The sequence below is a fragment of the Astyanax mexicanus genome, chromosome 1 (genome assembly GCF_023375975.1).
Source record: "Astyanax mexicanus isolate ESR-SI-001 chromosome 1, AstMex3_surface, whole genome shotgun sequence".
Lineage (NCBI taxonomy): Eukaryota > Metazoa > Chordata > Actinopteri > Characiformes > Acestrorhamphidae > Astyanax > Astyanax mexicanus.
In genome coordinates this window covers 78,260,430-78,278,548 of record NC_064408.1, presented here as the reverse complement: position 1 = coordinate 78,278,548, position 18,119 = coordinate 78,260,430, and the positions used below count along the sequence as shown (strand labels likewise).

The window sequence follows — 18,119 nt, the reverse complement described above, 5'->3', positions numbered from 1 at the left end:
CATATTTTCATTGCAATACTGCAATACTGAATTCTTTCTGTGGTGAGTTACTTGCTAAAGGTGAATATATCACTTTACGTGTTACTTTACTTCTATAACAGTGAAGCAAACTCCCCATGTGCTATATTAGAACTACACGAGCGAATTACACATTTAGACAATATCACTATAAAACTGGAATAAAGACTGTAATTAAACCATAAGAGCCCATTTCCATTTCTGAATATTGATACCAATTTCAAAATTGAATCGGCTGAAGTCAGTGAGGATCTAATATTTGTTTTTCTTATTGTGGGCACATTACTGCAAATACAGTATTTTAAGGCTCAAACCCTAAAGTAAGATAAATGATACAACAACAATTTAATTAATTGTATTTTAATATTTTGTATCAAATCATATCTAGTTATGTGGAACGTAAAATATTTATTTACAGCATTTTAATTGTTAATATGGTTGAAACAGAGATGTAGAAGCAAATAATACACTTTTAAAAGGAGCTAGTTTATCTCAAGCACTAAACCAGCACTCCTGCATTCTGGGACCCTGGAAATAAAGTCAGATGAACAAAGACACATTCACACACTGCGCTGTGATGCACTCAGAATCTTCACTATATGTCATTTTAGGTTCTTTATTAATTAAAATGACGGACAAAGTGCTGTAAGGAACTTTACACACTATAATGATAAAACAAACGAATAAAGAACTTTAGATATGTATAGAGCATCATACATATTCAGGGCCGACTTTAAGCCTGATTCAAGACAGAGTTCTTGTGCTAAAACTTTGAACATACTACAAAAAATATGACCATATCCGTAACTCAATATTTACCAAAGAGTAGACTAATGTGGCTCCTATAGGCCATAAAAAAATAACATGCTTGGATTTCCCAACAAATACAAATTCTATACATTTTTCTCAAAATATAAAATAAAAAAGAGATGATTGTAAGTTATTTCAACACTTTGAAACTGAATAAAAATTGAGTGTTGAATTAAGACTATAGTAGTGAAATAAACATACGATTATATACATTTAGGAATATTATAGTGACATATTTACACCATAAGTGTGTATTCAACCCAATAAGAGTGAATTAGACACTAAAGGTATAATTTTATTCTTTGAGACGTATTCAAGCTAATGTAAAACTATAAGACATGATTAAATACAGAAAATGTAGATTTAACACAGCTTGGATAAATTTTAGCACATGGTTATATGAATCAATTAATTTAGCTCTATTGAACATTAAATTGAGCACTTAAGAAATGTTAATGTAACATTATAACTTTTTTTGTTTTAACATGTTTTAACGTGATAAAATGCTGTATTTAATTAGGCCGACACTGTAATGATGAATTCTACATTTTAAGATTTAATTTAACACTATTGAAATGAATTAATCATACTTTGTTTTGTCTGTTTTGTTTGGTCTGAACTGAATAATGAATGGGCTGCTCATCCAGTCTGGCTCACCTCTCTCGGTGAGCGCGCGGGAGCCCTGCAGGAGTTCAGGGAGGTGTAAGTACAGCGCACCGCTTCATTATCATACAGCTGAGGGCTTATCGCCTCCATCGCCCCTGCGGGACCCGGGAGCGCGCGCGGATAACAGGGGCGCGCGACCCACGGCGCGCTCAAGTAAACAGCTCAGAGACACGCGCCGCTCCACAGCCGTGTTTAACTTTTATTATCAACACGTTTAATGTATATAATTGGTAAAACACTACAGAAACATAATGCTAAATAAAAATATCTACACAGCAAAAACTGGAGAGTTGAAATTTCAGAGTTAAACAGCTAATAGTTCACTCTAAAAAATGCTGGGTAGAAATTGACCCAAATTGGGTTGTTTTCACAACCCAGCGCTGGGTCAATATTGGACAAACACAGCACTTGGTAGAATTGACCCAGCATATTGGGTTATTCATTTGACCATGCATTTTGGGTTAAGCATTCAACCCAAACGCTATGTAATTTTAACTACTTTGCTGGGTTGACTTAACCAAAGTTTGGGTTGATTTTAAAGTACGAATAAATGTAAAATTTAGACCTTTTAATGCAAGTTTTTTTTACACCATAAACATTGAAAAAAATTAAATAATACTTAAGTACCAACAATAAAATGCTTTATTGAATAAGTACATCTCATGATAATTTCTCAAAGTAATTTCTTAACAACAGTCATCAACAACAACCATTTCATTTCCATTTCATAAACATTCCTCAACAACATTTCTTTTCCCTGTTGATGACCACAAAGGATTGCGAGCAGTGCCGATCATCTCCTACAAAAAGATAATCCTTTATTAGTCCTACAGTGCTGAAACAGCAGAGAACAAAAAAATCTCAACACATGAAACCTGCATTGCACATTAAAATACTATACAGTGGTATGTATGTTGGCATGTACCTAGAGCCAAAACAAATGGGTATGGTCTTGTGACTTGTGCCTCGGACAGGAACTCCCCATAATGGTCCCAACCTGTTGTAAAGATGAGAATTTAAACAGAATTAGTACTTTTATTGCTTTGAATTAGTACTAACATTCTTAAATAAAGCATGCTGAGCATAAGCTGCTATCAATCCAATGTTTGTATTACAATACATTTTACATCAGAAGAGAACGCTTTCATCTAAAACCTTATAGACAAGTCAGTTCACTATGTGACCATCTTTGCAACACGACTGGACGCTAATGTAATACAAGACTTGTGTAGAGCAATACTTTCACATAGGGCCATTTTGGTTCCTTTAATAAAGTAAATGATTTATTTTTAAATAGTTTTAAAATTACTCAGATTATATTGTTAAAATGTGTGAATTAGTCTAAAAAAATGCAACTGACAAAAAGGCAAAATGAAAATAAATATGTAAGGTGGCCAATACTTTTTCACAGCAATGTATATTAACTTACTGGTTGCAGATCAATAAATTATTATTTTTTTGTCTCTTTGTAGCTCGGACGGAAGCTCTTCTATCCTCTTCACCTTGCGCATCTGAAAAGAAAAACATTATATTAGGAATAATACAAGGTTAATATACTTTTTAACCCATGACTTTTTCATGGCTTCTCAGCAACTTTTCTTGACCATACAATCTTTAAAACATTAGTGCAGATGTGGACAATAAACTAAAAATCTATCAAAAAACTTATCTTCAGTTTAAATCTTTTGATGGAATCAGTTTTTAAATAACCTAATTTGGCAGATATCTGGCTGTCGAGAAACAAGTTAGTATTAACAGGAATATATGTACATGATGAAAAAATTGCTAAATTTGGCAAAGCTATTTTCACATGCACACACTATCTCCCCCTACAGCCGTGTATCCCTGGTGTGTTTCTGTAAAGACAAAATATGACCAGCCGGCTTATGGGAATAGAGAGATTTTAGCCACTCTAGCACTGACTGTACCCCTACAGTTAGCACTTTTTTCTACCCCAAATACCCCATTAGTAGACTGTTGTCTAATTACCTCATTCAGTTTTCTGAGGTGTCACCTCAGTTTCAGTCTGGGACCAATCACAGGAACTAGCGCCACAATGGAAGCATCGTCCAGTAAAAGAAAACTCCTTTTTCATTTCTTCATCTGAGAAGAAGTGTGCATGCAATAAAAAAAAGACAACAAATAAATGCTTTTGCAGAACTGAAGTTGAGATCACCAATTTCATTCTAAATGACAATGTACTCTGGTTAAAATAATGCCCCTGAGTTTGTACCAGAGCAGAAATTAACTCAAACATAATGAACAACATTAAGATTGAAGCAAAAATGAATAAGTTTGCTGTCATATAGTTTAAATATTTTAAACTTTTATTTAAATACATATTTTAATATTTCATATTCAATCACTGGGTAAATGACAAAAATAAAATTGGTGAAACTCCCCTTAAAATTTCACTGTGACATTTATACTGTACCTTTGGTACTCTTTGTTCTAAAAAAAGAAAAATAAGCTCAGACTTTGGATCAGACCTTAACCAATACTTTGCCGCAGACTCATTCATTCATGAAATGACCATCATAAATACTTTCAAGTTATTTATATGAAGGTTAACTTACACTCAGACCTAGGAATCAGAGAGTCCAGTTTCCACTCATGTAATTTCTCCTTCACAAATGAATCCATGGAACAGGAAAATCTAACAGAACTGAAGAAAAATAAATTGTATTAACAAAACCACATCAACTAACATTTTATTTTTTAAAGCGGAACCCAACAAGATGTATTTTCTTCCAGCTAGACTTAAAATATAATTCAAGAAAAATTAGAAAGCAACTAAGTACTAAAATCTATGTTCCTTCCTTTTAAGGTACTTTTCAGCATTTGCATATAGCTTTAAGGAGAAAGCCAGTGTAATATGGACTTTCTTTTACATTTTTACATCATTTACAATATCAAAGTAGCTCCACACTTCATTGCTAGATTCCAAGGGCTCTAACGTTTAAAACAAGGCACTGAGAAAGATAGTGCACAGGTAGTTTATTAAAAACACTGCTTATACACACAGCATGAAAAAGTAGGATAGTGGAACAAATTGCTAAATTAATTAAATGCAAATGCATCATATATTATATATTAAATATTAGTTCAAATACTGTACATTTTAATGCAAGTCACTCAAGCAGAGTTTATCAACTTCAAAAACACAGTTTCAACTCATCTGCACGATGAAATGGCGCCTACTGATGCTAGTTAGCTAGATATCCAGCTAATTAGCAGTAAGGACGATAAAATAGCTTCCTATGTTCAGTGTAAAAAGTAAAAACTAGCGTTAGTCAGCAAAATCTAGTTAGTTATCTAGCTGGCTAGCTAAATCTCTAGCGCAGCTAACATGCTAATTTGATATTAAGAGGCTTACCTTAGCTAAAATAACATAATTCCACAAAAGCATTTTTTTCCCTTTATCGCAACTCGAAACTAGTCCAGCCGAAGGTGCTTTGTCCAAAGGTTTACCCAGTTATCAAACACTGCATAGCTAGCAATTTAGCTAACAAGCTAATTTTTAGCTAATTTTACCTAATGCTCACAGTACGTCTTTCAGCCTCAATTTGTGAGGGAGAATGAATCTAAACACTTGGTGTCTAGCATTAAATCGACATATTTATATAAAAACTCAAGATTAAGCACTTTACTTACATATTTATTTCAGCCATTTACTTCCCACAGGAGCCTCTTCCAGCGGGAGGGAAATGGTGCGGTCGGCGTCCAGGGCGGGGCGGGGCGGGGCGGGGCGTGACTTGACGTGACGTGCATGTTCTCTCTCAGGTCCGCACTGCAAACCCAGCAGCGCTGGGTTGTTTAAAATTACCCAACAAACGAAAAAATAACCCATATTTTTGACCCAACCTCAGTAACGTAGCAGTTGGGTAGTTTAAATAACCCAGCATTTTTTAGGGTGTTGATTTTCATTCTCAATGTGTAATTTTAACTCATTCAGATTTAAGTGGTGTTCGCTGTTGGAGTTATCTGTCAGAGTTGAATACCAAATAACGCAAATAAACCCACAAAATACTGCCAAAGAGGTTTAATTAAACTCCGCCCAATTAAACTTATTATTTGCATAATTGGCGTGCCCCCATTCCTAACTTACCATCAGTGTGTAATCTTGCCCACCAGAGCTACCTTAATTGGGTATTCCATTATGTTTTATATAATGGTTGTTTACTTAGCCAACGTGTTGTAGGCTATAAGAGCAAGTTACCATCTTCTGTACAGTAAATTGTGACAAAATAATCAATAGTTGTATCAATTCGCTAATCTTCTAGGGAGTTAAACAAATACAAATGTTAAAACGGAACTCTGGCAAGGTGTTAAATGTTAAATTAGTTTGAAAGTGTTCATTTGAACTCCAAAGAGTGTGTAGCTATATAAACCCTGGGAAAAAGTTGAAATCAACTCTGTGGGAGTCTAAACCTTATTGAGATACAAGAGTACCTTTCAGTAAAAGTCGTTTTTTTGTACCCATGTTTTTTGTACCAGTAAAGATTATAAACATTATCATCAACTGAATATGTGTCAAAAAACATGATGATCCAAAATTGTCTGGCTTTTATATGCAAAATGTATAATTAAAATATATAATGTTTATTAGTACAGAATATACCGAATGTACCTTTTAGCTGGTTAAATTGTAGAAATCTGTACTTCCTGCTGTTAGGAAGGACTTTGTCATTTAGAAGGAACACATCTGACCCTCTAAAGACCAATATTATACCTTTGAGGGTACAATTATGAAAAGTGTACTTTTGAGTACAAGAAAATACTTATATCATTTTTTATTGTTCTGTTTTTTTTGTGTCTACACAGCACTGCCCTTAATAGTACATTATGCACTTACAGTATTTTAATGACTGAAACAGTGTTAAATGTTTTCTCTCAGACTGTGTAGGTTTTATTGGACTTTGATGTGTTCTGACAGGCTGCATTCTATTTCCAGAGAAAATACTTGCATATAATTATCAAATCACTCAAACAATCATCAACTCAAGATTTACCAAATAGTGGACTAATGTGGCTCCTATTGGCCATATAAATTTAACATGCCTGGATTTCCCAACAAAAATTCTATACATTTTTCTCAAAACATAAAATACACTGAAACAAATGTTGCTGGATGTTTAAATGTTATTTCACTGTGTATTTCTTAACCTTTTCAGACCCTGCGTCAATTACAATGGACATCATGTAGTTTCTTTTTTTCAAACATTTTGCTAAACAAAACACTAATTGAGACCTGCTGTCCATCAGAATAGATCTTCAACTAGCCAATGAAACAGTAACGTAGCCCTGCCCACTGCACTAGACAAAAAAAAAAAAAAAAATCAACCACTCAGACATAAGGGCATCTGCACTACAGAACAAACAAAGCAAAGCAAAGTAATACAAGCCCATTTTATTGTGATTTAGAACGAATGAATTTATCATATTTAGGAATATAAAAATGTATTAATTTGATTTTTAAAATAAAGTATAAGTAAACTGTATTGTATTGTATTATATTACTTTTTTTTGTACTTTTGTACGGATAAAGGTCAAATTTACTTGTGACTAATAAATATTGATTCTCAACCTTGTAATTTGTCTGGGACGTATTTGCACTGAGGGGTAGTGCTAATTTGAATCTTATACAGGGAGATAAACACAGAAAAAAGTAGCTATTAGCTTGTCTCAGTATTAGCTATGAGGCTAAAAGGTAAACAAACCATGATTTTGTGCTGAAAATCTCCAGAGAGTTTATCCATTGAAATATACATTTTACACTATAAGGCACACTATCAATGAACGTCTATTTTCTGGTATATTTTCAAACATAAGGTGCACCGGATTATAAGGCGCACTGTCGATTTTGGGGAAAATTAAAGGATTTAAATTTTCCATATATTAGTTGAAAAATCTAAGGATGTATAGAATTGTTTGTGTCAGTTTCTTCACAAAATCTAATTTTCTTTGCATCAATAACTGAATGAGATATTTCACACAGCACTTCATGTTTGTGATTGGTGAAAAATGTCTGATAATAAATTATTAGCCAATCCCAAAGAGGGGGCGTGGTTTATTTTTTGTGGTATAAAAAAGATATTTGTTAGCTAATTTAAATTTCCTCTTGGCTTTGTAATATTCTGGACTGAATGTGAACAGAAACACATTAATTGTAACATAATGATGCAGAATGATAAACAACCAAGCCAAGCGAGCTGTGTTTTCATTCTCCAGTGTGGCAGACAGAAGATAAAACCCTGATGCAGGCCCAGGTGGGCAGAGCTTATGAAAGAAGCTTTAATTGCTTTGTGGTGAGCACTGTCATTTGAGCTCTTTTCACCCATCTAATCTGCCATCCTGTTTCCTAGGTGACTACAGATAATCATTTTTTTATTTTAGCTTAGAAATTAATTTTTTTTTGTACTTGTAATGAAAAATGAATGGAGTATTGACTTCTAATTTATGAGGAGAATACATCATTGGAGTGAAAAAGGTTGCAGTATTTTTGTGGTTTGGATGATGAAATGTGCTGCTTTTGTTTGTCTGTACCTTTAAAAAAAATCATGTCAGTTCAGTTAGGCTACAAAAGAGGCTTCATTTAAGCTGCTGAATTCAATTTAATCGTAACTGAATTAATCATAGCTCAAAAAAAAAATTAAATAACAAAATCTCTCCTCATGTGTGCCAGTTGCTAGTGGCCTTTCACTTAATGATATTTAAAGGTTTCCAGGTGATTTAAGATCGTGGATGACAAACAAACACCACATTTATACAGGCCTCCAGTTTAAACTTTCTATAAATTCCTACCATTAAAACGGAGCTGGTAAACAAAGCTGCCCACAGACATTTCCCATTGACACTGGCCATTGTAACTTTTATCACACACATGCAGATGCTGTGATCTAAAGCCTGAGCATAAACACACAAACTCGGACACACTCACTCCCACACACACATGTAGATGCTGAGGAAATGGTCCCTGGCTTTCTCTAGTTCAGAGAGACTAACAGAGGAACTTAAGCAGTCCACCAGATGCCAGCTTAGTTTATCAAATGAATTCATGTTTGCTTTGCTAGATTATGAAGGAAGTTTTGACACTAACAATGATAAAGGATTAATACGCTGCAGTTCTCTCACTGTTTGTTGAAAGTAATGATGTAATGCTGTATTCTTACAGTTCAAAAGACAAAGACTGATTATTTAACGTATCTTGCAGGACTAGATGTTGCTGGTAATGATTGGCATTGGAGTAAAACAAAGGTACACTTTATTATGAACAGATAAAAATAGTAATTGTACAAAACACTAACATTGTCAGTGCAATAATAACAATGAGTCAGTTTCCCAGAGAGAGAGATTAAGCTTTTCAAAGGAAAATCTTCATAAAAATTCTGTATAGTCAAACACTAGGCTTAATGCCTGGCTGAAAAACTGTCTCAATATGTATTATGATCAAGGTTAAATAAAAAGATTGTGGAAATGACCCACCAGTGATGGATGTTAAAATGAGTATAGCTTTATTATTCTGACAGATTTTTTATTTATTTTTAAAGTTATTTTTTATTTTTCTGTTCTAAAACTTTTACTTTCACTGCAATACTATAAAATAAATAATACATGCCACTGTGAAAATAAATGCCATTGTGCATTATTCTGCAAGATAAAAGTAGTTTGTACTACAATTGTTCTAAAATAATGTGAGATTTTTTTATTTAAGCAAATAAACAAAAATAGGCTCATTTTACTACCCCCCATTCCTAAATACAGATGACTTATTGTTAAATTAATGACTTATTATTATAGCTTAGCAGCTGTAAATAGGCAAGGGCTATGAACCCCAGTAGTGGGGTAATGTAATATCACATGCTCAATGTCTCAGAAGTATTGAAATGTTATTTTTAACTTTGCTGATAAATTTAAAATCAATTACTTTTATACTTTGAATGGAAAAATATTTAAACAGATGACTTCGGCTTTTACTGGAACAATATTTTTATTAAAATATAAGATCTGTGAACTTTGTAAATTACTGTTACTCTTTCAGAAAATGTATTTTAGTTGGTAGATGTAGTGTAGTGGATAACAACACCACTCTCCCTGTAGCAGACTGGGGTATTAAGAATTAACTGAGGCTGGACATGACCGCCACCCGACAGCAACAGCCATGGGCGTGGTAGTGGGGGGAAAAGTGGACCTGACTACCCAGGGCCCGAGTAGGGAGAGGGGCCCATGAAAATCCTGATTTTTTTTTCGCTCACTTTCCTTTGTTTACTGGCATGGATAGGGGCCCATTAACATAGAGGGTGTACAGGGCCCAGAATTTGCTGCTACGCCCCTGGCAACAGCGATCAGACTGCTAACATTGCATTCACCTGTCTGTGTATCAGGATTCAAATACAATATACTGTGGAGAAGAGCATTAGTCAAATACCATGAATGTAATTGTACTACAATTTAAACTGAAAAGCTGTGTTTAGCTGTGTTGTTTGTCAGCATTTTAGTATCCAGTGTTGAGACTATCCGGCTTAGGCAGAGATGCTTTTTTCATCGCTCTTTGAAGTCGGAAATAATTACTGTACACATACATCCACATGTGCTTGATTTAGCATGGTTCTGATTTCCAGAGCGTTCATCTGTTTCATATTTCCTCTAGATTGGGCTGGATTGGTTCATCCTTCTGAAATACTGAGTGAGCGTTAATATCTTTTCTGAGGGCGGCCGGTAGGTGTTTCTGACATCTGCTCTGCATCAGAATGAAAAGGTTCAGATGTATGGACACAGAACTCTTTACAACAAAACAATTACAAAAAGCTCAGACTCACGCCAGGCCATTATACCTTATTAACCTTAAACTGAAATTCACCAGACAAAAGGATGCATTAGCAGCCGCTGGTGGTCTGAATGTTGCCTTTTATTGTGCTGCACCTGTTCACTGAGCATTACCCTGGATGGCTTTTCAGTTGTTGAGTTTGTCCTCAATAAATGTTTTTTGTGCAGCACAACAATTGAAAATCATGTCGTGTGGCGGCTAAATGAGCTTCAGTCAGGCGGTATCGCTCTGGTTTATTTGCACTGTGCAGCTTGTGCTGTGCTCCTGCTGGATTATGGCTCCCACTGGCAAATGTTTCCTATCTTATCTACTGTCCCACCATATGTCTCCACTATAAGAGAAGTGTCATAAAATGAGTGACAATCACACCGCTGGTTTATAGTTGGGCGATTCATGCATGGATGCTGCTGATAAAACCACAGTGCTGATGGATGCGTTAAAAATATGTGTGTGAATAGGTAGGAGGAAACAGATTTGTTACGCTTTTAAAATAAAAATAAAGATGCTTCAAATAATAAATTCTTTGAAAGCATCTGTGATACACCCATGAGTGTATGAGACTAGAATAAAAAAAATAAAAAAAACTTAGTATCACTGCTGATCTAAGAATGGTCCACCAATAGCATCCTGTGGGCAGCGTTCTGTAGATGACCAACACATACTGTGCAGCAACAGCTGAGCATCTGTCTCTGACCAGCTTGGTAGGAGTGTCTAATATGGTGGATAGTGAGTGGACACAGTGTTTAAAAACTCCAGCAGCACAGCTGTGTCAAACAAAACACACACTAACACACCACCTTTTCAACAGTCACTGCAGTGATGAGAATGTTAGCTGCTCTGTGTCAGTTCTGTAGGGACTTGACCATTGAAGAACAGAGTAAAAGAAGGATAATAAAGTATGCAGAGAAACAGATAATAGATAATGGGTGTAGAAACAAAGATAACCAGTGATGGGAATAATGGCGTTGAAATAAATGGCGTTACTAACGTCGTTACTTTTTTCAGTAACGAGTAATCTAACTAATTACTCTGACTGTAACTATAACTCTGTTACCATTTCCGACACCCCGTTACTGCATGTTACTTTAGCCGCTCAATTAACTTTTTTTTTTAAACAAGTAACGCAATAGTTATTTTTACTGGTAACTAGTTACTTTTATAGTGGAGTAACTCAGTTAGTAACTCAGTTACTTTTTTGGAGAAGTAATTAGTAACTATAACTAATTACTTTTACAAAGTAACGTGCCCAACACTGAAGATAACATAATGTTATACTTGATTGGTGTGCACTAACCCCAACCCTTTACAATACTACCAAAGCAATAAACATGAGTAGAGTCATTTACAAATGAGAACTTATAACAGCACACTAATGAAGACACAGTGATCTCTAGTAAATATTATTAGTCTAACCTATCTACTGTATGCTGATTGGTAGAGATGGCACAATCAGGCTGGTTAAGTTTGACACCATCTACAACAAGATATAGTGATTTAAATGTGCTCTTCCACAAATATTGAGGAGAAGTTAAAGGATTAATGTTCTTCAATGGGTTCTCACTCGCACATCTTTATTACAAACATTGTAATCATTGTTTTTTTGTGAAATCAAAAGTGGTTCTTCTATGACATGACATCTCTTTATTTTTAAGAGTATGTGGTAAAATGTGAGTGTATATAATATTTTTATGGGTAAAGATTGTTAAGTAATGTAATCAGCATCTTATTTCCATACTTACATCTTTATGTTCTGCTTGCAACACAAGCAACCATCTGCAACCAACCTTCAAAAAACTGTGTTTCCCAACAGCTATTTGTGTGTTTGACCAAACCATGAAGCCATCCAAGTCTTTGTACAGAGCAAGAGCGATCCATGCTCCTTTGTGTTGGAGGTGTAAGTGCGGTTTCGACTAAACTTCCTGTGATCCTCCATCACCCCACAGCGAGCGGTGGAGATAGGATCAGTGACTGTTTTTCCTCCTGTGTCTACTCCACTTCCCTTCACTCCACAGCGCTCCCATGTAAGAAAGAGAGCTTCTTCGGCTGCAGGTTGCAAATTTTAGCAAAGATTTCAACCCAATCCCGGTTCCTTTTCTTTGTGCAGTGCCTTTTCTCACAGCCGGGGTGTTATTTTACTGCGTCAATAAACGCTTCTAAATGAACACTGAACACAATTGAATTCCTATTGTTGGGAATGGAATGAGAATTATGCAGCCATAAAGTGCCAGCATGTGTGTGTGTGTGTACGTGTGCATGCGTTTGTGTAAATGTATGTGTGTGTATTTGTCCCCATGTGTGTTGTTTTTGGACGTGCGTTTGTTGATCTAAACCTACGAAGACGAAGTCCGTTATACAATGTATTTGTTTTACAGTTTCTTATTGAACCCTTTCCTACAATGGGCTGCATTCACAGCTAAACTGGAAGGAGATCTCATCTGAAATCTGCAGCGCACCACGCAGCTGCTGCTTTGGGCTCGCTCGGGCAAAAGCAAACAGAAAAACAATATTTGGTTGCCGTTGCTGTAAAAGAATATTTATTTGCCGATCAAACAATAATATCTTGGGAACTGGTGTGAATGTGACCTGATTGAAAAAGGACATTGGGGTATTGCTGGCATTGCTGTAACATAGCAACAACTAGCTTTTAATTATCCGCACCAGGCACAGATCCAAAATGTAATGCATTATTAATCTGGACTCGATTCAATAATATACATAATATACAGCTCTGGAAAATATAAGAGACCGCTTAAAATAATGAGTTTCTTTGATTTTAGCAAATTAAAATCCTCTGGAATATAATCAAGAGGAAGATGGATGATCACAAGCCATCAAACCAAACTGAACTGCTTGAATTTTTGCACCAGAAGTGGCTTAAAGTTACCCAAAAGCAGTGTGTAAGACTGGTGGAGGAGAACATGCCATGCATGAAATCTGTAATTAAAAACCAGGGTTATTTCACAAATTTTTTTTTTTTAAACTCTTAAAACTTTATGAATGAATAAATAAATAAATGAATAGCTAAATCAGAGAGAAACTGATTCAGAAACTGAAGTGGTCTCATTTGTTTCAGAGCTGTACCTTCTTTCTGTATTAATAGAATGTACGACAATGACAAATTTATTTGGAAACCCAAACTAAAGGATTACATTTTATTTATGCATTCCATTCATAGAAAAACTGTAACATCTTTTACTGAGAGCACTGGCAGTGCAAGTAAATTGCTTTGCTCCACTTGAATTACACCCCTATTTAAGACATGGCAGTTTTGCATTGCTAAATGCTACATTTGTTCTTTGAGCCACAACCTGTTCTGGCAAATCTAGCCTGTGCTCAGATACAGTATATCAGGGCAATATAAACCACCTGTTCTGCTTATTATACATCCCCACTATATTTGCTCTGCAGACTCACCACTCTGTTCACAGTGTTTGACGTAGGCCTAAGCCCCATTGTAAAACACTCCGAATCTTGATTTGAAGGCCAGACTGCCACAGCAAGACGGATATTGCCCTAGCGCAGGCAAATAGGCCTTTTCTCATTTTGTTAGGGTTTTTTTCAGTCAAAACCTGCAGACTGTTTGTATTAGCCTGCTTCTTGAGGTAAAATTAACATTAAACTACAAGCTATAAGAACCTAATAAATCAGGTCAAAAATCAAGCTCACATAATTGCTGTGTGTCTGGGATTTATTTGTGGGAGAGGGCACAAGCTGGGCATTTCCTAGACAAAAGGATCTTCAGTGCTGCTCATCTAGCTTCTTAGACAGTTTGTCTGGCTTCGACAAGCCTCAACTAAGCTTTGGTGTGGTAATAGTGGTACCTCTGGGCTGTTGTGCATAGCTAACTGGAACAAATTGTCTCCCTGTACAGTTGTGACAGAAATACACCTGTTTTCTTTTACTTTTAGTAAATAAAACGTTTCTTCTGTTGATGCAGGCTCGCTTTGTAATCTCTGGACGTACATCTTTTTCATTCATTGACTGCCTGAAGTCTGGAACCAATCTACCTCAGTTTCCTTTATTGAGATACATTGCCAGGCTTGTAGTGCAGCCACCTCCAGTTACAGCTTGTCTGTGGGTCTTTCTGCTTTTAGTTTTGTCCCCACTAAGTGAAAGGCACTGCTCATCTGAGTTGAGGTCAAGTGACCGAGTCACCTTTCTAAAAACATTGTGTCTTTGGCTTTTTTTTTTGCTTCTTTGGTTGCGTTTGCATTATTTGCGTTATGTTTTGGGTCATCATATAAAAATTAAACTCACATTTGTTACTGTGATGTGATGAGACATAGTTATGGTAGAGAGCACAGGCTTGATGTTGGACATTCTTCACTCAAAAAGCCAGGAATCATTTTACACAAGTAGATAAGTATGGTGTTAAGAGTGTTACCCAAAAAACGTAGAAGACCAAAAATCTTAATGGTGAAGCTCTGTGTTTTTGTCTAGCAAGGGAATAATCTGCCAGGGGGAAGATTGTTTTATTATCCACAAAGCTGACTAGTAACTGGTTATTCATCACTTTAAAAATATGTAAAACTATTGGAAATGTAACAATGACAAACATACTTAGGTACCACTTTAAAATAAGACTACCTTTATAAAGGGTTTATAAATGGTTACTAATTTGGTTGTAAATGCCTTAAAAATCATTAATAATCAGTTATAACACATACGTAGAAAGGGCAACAACATAGATGGCTGGGTCTCACTATTGGACAAATAACAGGTCATTGTTGCCCTTTCTACATATGTGTTATAACTGATTATTAATGATTTTTATGGCATTTACAACCTAATTAGTATCCATTAATAAACTAATTGTAAACCATTTATAAACTCTTTATGAAGGTAGTCTTATTTTAAAGTGGTACCCTCTCGTAAGACCTCGAACAAACAAACTACTTTAACCTCATTTCCTTCTTTCCCTCCTTTCCTCCTCTATCCCACTTTTTTCATTTGGCCTCCTCTAGGCCCTGTCTAAAATTCTTTTTTTTTTTTTTTACCTTGAACTTCTATTAGTCTATGTACATCACTATTGTAAGTCGCTTTGGACAAAAGCATCTGCCAAATGTAATGTAATGTAAAATATCAAGTTTTTACCTTCTTAGAAGCTGGTTAGATGAAGAAGAAGAAGAGGAAGAACACCATACTATATATGCCGCACAAAGTAAACACACACATACACATCACACTTAGAAGACACACAGTGATGAAGTGAGCAGACGTGCTCAGAACAAGCTATTGCTGCTGCAGTGAGGATTAAGGGTCAACATTGTCGGCCCCCAAACCTGGGTATCGAACCCACAACCTTGTTTTTAGATGGCCATTATTAGTACACCAAGGTTACATGCTTGTTTCGATTGATTAACGTGAACTCTCTTAATTTGAAACAGGCAGTAAGTCTGGACCTCTCGCTGTTGTTCCCAAATAAAACAAAATGTTAGTTTTATTCAGCTGCAGAAAGCCCTGTTCCATCCAGTTAGTGATGTGCTCGAGGCAAAGTGAGTCAAGGGGACTATAGTTGTTTGTGGAGTGTGGAGAGGATCAAATAAATCGGAGTGTTGTCTGCATAGCTGTGGTTAGATATCCCATAGTCTTGTAGGATCTGGCCAAGAGGAAACGTATATAAATTAAATTAGACCAGCCCAAGAATTGAACCCTGGGGGGCTGGCCACAGGTCAGAGGCACTCTCAGAAACATTACTGTGAATGTTGACAAAGTAATTCCTGCCTTATAGGAATGAACTGAACCATTTTAACACTGTTCCTCACAGCCAAGCTTAGTTCCCAAGTCTGTCTATAATACTTTTATAGTTATAATGGTGTCAGAGGCAGGTCACTAAGATTAAGAAGTACTAAAAATATATTTTCATAGTCTGTATTAAAATGTGCCATAAAAATAATTTATTAGGTATTTTAGGTTGTTCTTTGTTTTAAGCCTAGCACTAGCTGTTAGCCTCACTGCTAGTGGTTACCACTTTGTAATGTTACCTTTGCATCTCACTTTACCACAATACAGGATCATCCTTTATTTTGTCCTTTATTCTTTACAAATTCTCTGATGGATAGATTGGGAATTTAGGCAAGCCAGGGAAGCCGTGCCACAATTGTATTGTGTACAGCATGTGGTTTTGCATTGTCTTGTTGAACAATGCATGGATGTCCCTGGACAAGATGTGGTCTTGAAGGCAACATATGTTGCTCAAAGATTTCAGTGTAATTGTTTTTTATGTCAATGTCAATGTTTTTTTTTTTTTTTGCAGTAATGCTGCCATTACAGAAGGGCACTGACACAACCCCATACCACATTTTCTTCTTGAAATCATTATTTGATTGGCTTTTTACTTCATTACTAGCCTTAAATTGTCCCGGTCCCTACATATTTTACAATGTGTAGCAGAACTTAAATGCTAGAAATTGTGGTATATTAACATTACAAATGATGTTGACCACTTGAAAATTAGAGTTTCTTTGATTTTACCAAATTGAGTGGCATAAAGTTATCCAAAAGCAGTGTGTAAGACTGGTGGGGGAGAACATGCCAAGATGCATGAAAACTGTGATTAAAAAACAGGGTTATTCCAACAAATATTGATTTCTGAACTCTTAAAGCTTTATGAATATGAACTTATTTTATTTGCATTATTCAAGGTCTAAAAGCTCTGCATCTTTTTTGTTGTTTCAGGCGATTCTCATTTTCTGCCAATAAATGCTCTAAATGACAATATTTGTATTTAAAATTTGGGAGAAATGTTGTCTGTAGTTTGTAGAATAAAACAACAATGCTCATTGTATTCAAACATAAACCTATAAATAGCAAAATCAGAGAAACTGATTCAGAAACTGAAGTGGCCTCTTACTTTTTTCCAGAGCTGTATCTTGGGTTTAAGTCAAGTTAAATGATGAAGCGTTTTTTTGTTTTGTTGTTTTTTTTTTTTTCATTTTCCATACTGTCTCAACTTTTTCTGATTTGGGTTTGTTAAACTTTCTGTAGAACTTTCCAGCCATGCTCTCACCCCTCTGTTTACAAAACACAGCTGTACCTGCACTCTGCCTGTCCCTGTGCTCAACACAGTGCTAACTGCAAATGTGAGTGGTTGAAACACTGGCATTTACTTAAACAGTGACCCATGAATATGGGGCACTAGGACATTATGTAACATGCCAAAGGTTTTCTTACACTTACTTTAATGTTTTAGTATCATTTTTGACAATTGGTAATGATTTATTTGTAATTTATTTTCTGTTTAGTATAAGGCATTATTAGGTACAACAAACAAGTAATTTTAGGGATAACATCCTGATCTGTATTGTGCTTGTTTAAAAAAATAAAAAGCTTTTTAATGATGAATCACTGTTGAACTAGATGTTGCAAGTTAGTAGCAAATAAAGCTTAATTTGTGCACATGCACCCATGCTTTATGGATAACAGTGCTTCTTTGATTTTTTTTAAAGTATATAGCCAATATATAGGCTTAATCCCTATATATGTAATATAATTTATTTACTGTTAAAATGGTAGCTTCTAAAATTTTAACATATTTCACATGTCTATTTATTTCTAGTTTAAGTTGTTTTTTTTGTCATTTGAATTCGAAAAAAAAAAAAGATTTCTATCATTTATTTAAAAATAAAATTAAACCCAATTATACAAATGGACACAACGTCTTTGTGTCTTTCTGTAAAAGTATGTGGACCTTTGCTTACAGTATCTGGTGTGACCCCCCTTGAGCAGCAATAACTTCAACTAAAGGTTTCCGGTATCTGATGATAAATCCTGCACAAGGGGTTGAAGGAATTTTGGC

At 35.4% G+C, this 18,119-nt stretch overlaps 1 long non-coding RNA gene across 1 annotated transcript; it reads right to left on the bottom strand.

The window, feature by feature from the left end:
• Positions 1 to 2,118: 2,118 nt before the first annotated feature.
• Positions 2,119 to 5,239, bottom strand: LOC111195040 (uncharacterized). Its single transcript, XR_002651432.2, has 6 exons — positions 5,149 to 5,239; positions 4,071 to 4,159; positions 3,484 to 3,597; positions 2,924 to 3,005; positions 2,420 to 2,491; positions 2,119 to 2,294 (listed from the first exon to the last, which is right to left on the bottom strand). It is a non-coding gene; the product is annotated as an uncharacterized LOC111195040 (long non-coding RNA).
• Positions 5,240 to 18,119: the final 12,880 nt, after the last annotated feature.